The sequence below is a fragment of the Aegilops tauschii genome, chromosome 7 (genome assembly GCF_002575655.3).
Source record: "Aegilops tauschii subsp. strangulata cultivar AL8/78 chromosome 7, Aet v6.0, whole genome shotgun sequence".
Lineage (NCBI taxonomy): Eukaryota > Viridiplantae > Streptophyta > Magnoliopsida > Poales > Poaceae > Aegilops > Aegilops tauschii.
Window position 1 is genome coordinate 37225361 of NC_053041.3, and position 5817 is coordinate 37231177.

A 5817-nucleotide genomic window follows, 5' to 3' on the forward strand; every position below is an offset into this window, starting at 1 on the left:
TTTTAGAGCATCATCGCTGGATGTATTCTCAGAAACGTAGTAAACATGTGTACTATTTACAGTAGTACTAGTTGCAGTCTTGCAGATGGTTTCTTTTGTCTTATTAACTGAATCATCTTGTATTTTTTCTTCTTCATAGCTTGCTCCATTTTCAGATGTACACTGTTTTCCTATGTCTCACTAGTTTGATCTTGGAAAGTAAGTGTGTGTGTTTGAAATTTTGATCTGCTGGACATGATTTACGGCATCTAGAATTATGTCAGTTTTGTTTTGTACTCCCTCCGTAAACAAATATAAGAGCGTTTAGATCACTACTTTAGTGATCTAAACGCTCTTATATTTATTTATAGAGGGAGTTAACTAGAAGGCCAAAGTGTGTTACTCATCTGGGATCTTAACTGTTTGTTTTGCAATATTCCTTATATTGAAATCGAACATGATGGCGCTGCTTGATATTTATGTGACGTGCATCTCCCATGACTGAATCAGCATTGAGCTAAAGATGTGCATCTCCTTGCATGCTACCATTGCCCTAGCCCATGTATTTTCAGAATTGAGCTAATTTGGTCTTCTTTTCTTAGCGACAATCATCTTTTTGTATCACAGTCTTCTTTTCTTCATAGTCTGCTGCATCTTCAGATGTACCCTGTTTTGCTATGTCTCAAAATGTTCCTAATTTGGTCTTTGAACATAAGTGTGTGATTTTCAATTTTGATATGCTGGACATGATTTGCGGCATCTAGAATTATGTCAGCTTTGTTCTGTAACTAGAAGACCAAAGTTTCTTGCTCACCTGTGGGACTTAACTGTTTATTTTTACTATATTCCTGTTATTAGAATCGAACTCGATGGTACCAGTTGATATTTACGAGACTTGGCATCTCCCATGACTCAGTCAGTGACACTGGACTGTGGATTCTACAACAGCAGCTGATTCCATTTCTTGGTCTTTGAGGATTTAATGGACCTGGGCCTAGTTAAGTAATAGGCTTGGGCTTGTGGTTGAATGCTGTCATTGTCCTATAGCCCAGCTTTCTTTGCTTCTGGAGTTGTAATTTCAGATCTTCCATTAGCCTGTCCCTGAAGCATGATAGAGAAGATGCAACAATTATACAAATTTCATTCATAGACATATATTCCAGTCTTTTGCATCATTCAGGCTGAACCTGACTACAAGCATGTCTTCTTTCTTTAACTAGGAAGTTGCTTGCTTTGCTGACTGAAAAATACATGCATCTCAGTATGACTAAAAAATACATGTACTACTTTGACTGCTATTGATAAAATATGTTTGTGGGGTGGCTAAAAGATCTTAACATTGCTTTGGGTCTACAACAGATGATCTAGAAACAAGTAAAGGGGACTTAAGGTAGTAAGTACTACACTGGAAGTCAAAGATGCATTGAGGCCATTTAAATAGTTTTAGTGCATATACCAGCACCTCGAGTTTTGCAAAAGAAAGCATAGTTATGCTTTAAAAGGATGCAACTTTCCCTGGTGAAAATCTGCTGACAAGCAATCTGTGGTTTCTATGGAATGAAACAACTAGTATAATTATTACGGAGATGAACTTATCGGATTTGATTTCGACCCTGACCGGGGAGAAGGAAAACGTCCCGATTGTGCTTGCTAGGGTAAACCTTACTGAATCTACCATAATGAAAAGATTCATCTAGTGGATGGAGCTATGCATGGTAAAGCCCGGATTCTAGCTTGCCTAGTAATTGTTCTCCTTTTTGCTCATGTTAACATCAGGTCTTTAGGGAAGGCACTTCGCCCTCAGAGTTGGTGCCTGGAGCTGCTGATTTGATTTGGTGTTGAAAACTTGCATGCCTCCTTATCGTGCAGCTAAAATAAATAAACCAAGTTTGTTACTCCTCCGTGGTGCTGTGGGCACTCCCTCATGTCACTAGCTCTTGCCGGCCCGGTCATGCATGCTGCGGACATGGACAAATGGTTATCCTGGTATGGGCGCTCCTTTTACCCTTTATGTTATTGCTTTTTTGCTACTGCTTAGCTAGCTAGGGCAAGATCGCATGTATCTTCTCCATGAATGACTTTGGTCACCTGTCACAATCTTAATTCCCAGATGGTGCTTGCCTTGATCTGCACTTGTTGGCCTTTCCCCATTCCTGTGCACCTGGCATCTCCACTGGGAGTTGGATTTGGCCTGATGATCCCGCAGCTGCATGTTGGACGGTGTCGGGAGCCTCCACGTATGCGACGCTGGTGATGGAAGCCGCTGCTGCTTTACTTGCTCTCAGGTCTGATGCCCACTACACGAGCCAAAGCAGAGGAGGACGTGGCGTTGCGGTGCAATCTGTCTGATTCATGGGAGGAAATGTGAAGCATACTACAATCCTGTGTGCTTGCAACCATTTTTGCATGTGATTGATGGAAGGAGATGGGATCGGGAGTGCGCCACGGTATTCCGGAATCTTGATTCCGAATCCCACCAAGTGTGCTGAGCAAGTTACTATGACCTGAGGATCGGTGTCGATGCACCTGTAGCACGACAGTGTCATGTTGCTTGCTTTTTCGCCGGTCAGAATGCAGGTGAGTTCTGTTCTCTCGGTGACACACGCGTTCATTCGAGATTAAACTGTTAGTATTATGTTCACATGAGCTCCTTTTTCGCTTGTTTCTGAAGCCATATGCCAACTGCAGAGCTGAGGTTCTCCGTGCCTGACGACTTTCGACCGCCAGCAGAGAAGTTCTCCGCACGCCATATCAGGTGCAAGTAGTTTAGCCATAGCACATCGCCAAACATGGATAACCTATTTTTCTCACTGCTGGTTAGTTTCCCTTTGGTCAAATGCACCCATCTGCTATCAGGTTGCCTGCACGCTTATCCCCCAAGCACCTCATACTCACGCTGCGTCTCGTTTACCCCGGTCGTCTGGACAGAGGACTACTGTTTTGAGCTACGGCTCCTGGTGTTTTGCTGTCATACTTTCTGGTGGCTTTTGGACTGTCGTTTGTAATAGGTCTAGATGTTTGGTGCTACTAGGTTTTCGCCCCATGGCGCCCGTTTCGATGGCGGGCGGGTGCCGTGGGTTTCCTAGTAGTGCGTTGAACTCGCTCTCCCCTTTTCCCTGTTCTTAGTCTCATCTCTGTTTCTCAGACTGGTTGTATTTCCGTTCTAAGTAATGGAAAGGGGGTTAGCCCGGTTCTCAAAAAAAAAAAAAAAGGTTGCCTGCACGCAAGAGGCTTCAGGCCAATTCTAGATTGCCATACAGCTGAACTGAAGCTACACCTGACCTAAACCCGGCACGGTCCACACGGACCCTCGAGACAAGGCTCGAACTGAAGCCTCCTAAAGGCTAGAAAAATGTTTCCTAGATCAGGGGCGACCGCCTATATCTCCTGTATGCATCAACATTGAGACTGTCGCCATATGGCTCGCAATCTTCCTGCTCATACATTCTGTTTTCGACGGGTCGCTGCTCTGGTTTGGTGTGGTGGCGCCGGTCGTTTGGTGCGGGTAGAATGGTCCTCCCAAATAGCCAGGCAGGGCCAGAGAATTGACGGCTCAAACAGTTGCGCTTTGCTTTTTTGTCTTTCTGAATTTTTTTGTGCAGGAAAATTGCTTCCTCTGTTCAGGACAAGGCGTCGAGGCAGCTATAGACAAAAGTAAGAAAATACTGCATGTAACAGACCGTTTTTGTCTTCCAGAAAGAAGTGGATTTACTCATACAGTTTGTCCTTGTTTTACAGTCCAGATTTGATCTGTGGCAGTGCTGAAGAAGGCTCTGATTATCCACTCCCACTACCAGCTCAAGCATAGCTCAATCATTCGAGGAACAGAGCTAGGGCGAGGCCTCGCCCACGCTAGCGGCTGCTACCTAGGATTCCTAGGACTACTTACTCTTCCGTCCTTGCGATCGTGGTGGGGTGCCGATGATTAGACGCCCGATCCCCGACGGCAACATACATAGTGGCGATGGCGGCCGACGGTGCATGGGGGAGCAGTGGTGCTACGTGGACGTGCGCCGGGTGCTGGCCGCCGTCATGATTAACGCAGTGGTGGTGGTTCTGGTCTTGGAGATGAATCACTTTGCAAAGCTGCTGCAGGCCAAGGGGGTGATGGTGGAGGGAGAATCCTTGGCCTTGGCCTTTTGATTCTGCGTGGCGCCTTTGCCATGCACGAGTTCGGCCGTTAGCGCGCGCATGATGATGATGCCTCCTAGTCCTAGGCCACGCCCGGTCCGGCCGGCGCATGCATCAGATGCACATGCATGATGGATGATGCCAAAACTTTGTCATAAGTCATAACTTGATCATGCCATCCAAGTAAAATAGATTTGATAGTTTAAAGCAAACTCCATCATGCATGTGCTTTGTTTCTTTCGGTTGTTGTTGTTGTTGCTGCTGCTGTTATATACTCATGAGTATTGTTTTTTTCATTTGCGAGTGCTCATGAGTGTTGTTTATGCGATTAATTTGGTTAGGCAAAGTACATGCATGATTTAATCCTTTTTGTTTGGGAAAGAAAATGGGTGCCAGTTAGTCAAAACGGCAAGCACGACGAGCAAATACGTTTATACTACTCCCTTTGTTTCTAAATATAAGTTTTTTTAATATATTCCAATATGAACTACATACATAGCAAAATGAGTGAATCTACACTCTAAAGTATGTCTATATACATCCGTATGTAGTCCATATTGAAATCTTTAAAATGACTTACATTTAGGAACATAACGAGTATTGAGGATGGAAATCATCACACGGAATGGAACTATTTGAGAGAGGGGGGGGGGGGGGGGGGGACCAGACATTTCTTTTTACAATGCTACAGTTCATGTCCAACATAGGTTTAAAGTATTGTCCATCTCAAGTCAAGCTACCGATCGGATGAAGTACACCCTGGAGGATATTCACATGACTTCGTGCTTTAGAATCGTCTTTCACCAAAGACTCATGCATGCCGGGGATCTTTGGTCTTTAGAATCGTCTTTACACCTCTACTGGACTTGAGATGAATATCCTCCAGGGTCACAAGTCGGTCCGCTGTCCAAAGACGATTCTAGAGCACCAAATCAGCTGGAGCCCCCACCAAACTTTTATTCCAGCTCTACAAAGCTGCTCCCAGAATCGCTTCTCACACGCTCTTCGAATGTCAGATGTTCTAGGAGAATGTAGGCCGCGATGTCAACCTGTTTTGCAGGTATGGATCAGGTGCTGATGTGGCACACCATTAGGCAGTTTTTTATGCCACGGGCCACTCCGCGATCCGTTGCAATTCTCGTGTGTTGGAAAATCTCGCAAGAAATGAACACTAAGGCCTTCAACTACAAATCATTAGTGTCCTCTGTGTCGGCACAAACATCAAGGAGTAAGATCGAGCTTGGCTCATTGTCCTTTTGTGATTTGAGCTCTTTCTACTTTGGATCCCGGCCAACATGTTTTCTTCTCCTTAATCAATGTAAAGGGAAAGCTCCTGTCTTGTTTCAATTCTACAAAATTGATGCACCCGACCGACAGAATAGTTTAAGAGGTCAACTAACAGAGTTGTGTGTTCATGAATTTACAATTAGCTAATGAGCACCACAATCCATCATGGATGGAAATCAACACATGGAACATGACGATTTTAGGGGCGAGACACTTCTATTTGTATTCTCGATATAGGTGTAAAGTACACATCATCTCAAGTCAAGCTACTCGAATGAAGTAACCCCACAGGATTGGGCGCCTCCTAAATGCAAGATATTCTCGAATAAGGTTGCCCTTTGGAATCGTCTTTGGGCGTCGGACCGACTTGTGACAAGAGGATAGCCTCACCAATCATTATGCTAGCTCCGCAAAGACACT

The 5817-nt window shown here is 44.7% G+C and overlaps 1 long non-coding RNA gene across 1 annotated transcript; it reads left to right on the forward strand.

Moving 5' to 3' along the window:
* The first annotated feature begins 375 nt into the window (after nucleotides 1-375).
* Nucleotides 376-4509, forward strand: LOC120968234 (uncharacterized). Its single transcript, XR_005762503.3, has 4 exons — nucleotides 376-1965; nucleotides 2090-2556; nucleotides 2668-3633; nucleotides 3718-4509. It is a non-coding gene; the product is annotated as an uncharacterized lncRNA (long non-coding RNA).
* The last annotated feature ends 1308 nt before the right edge of the window (nucleotides 4510-5817 follow it).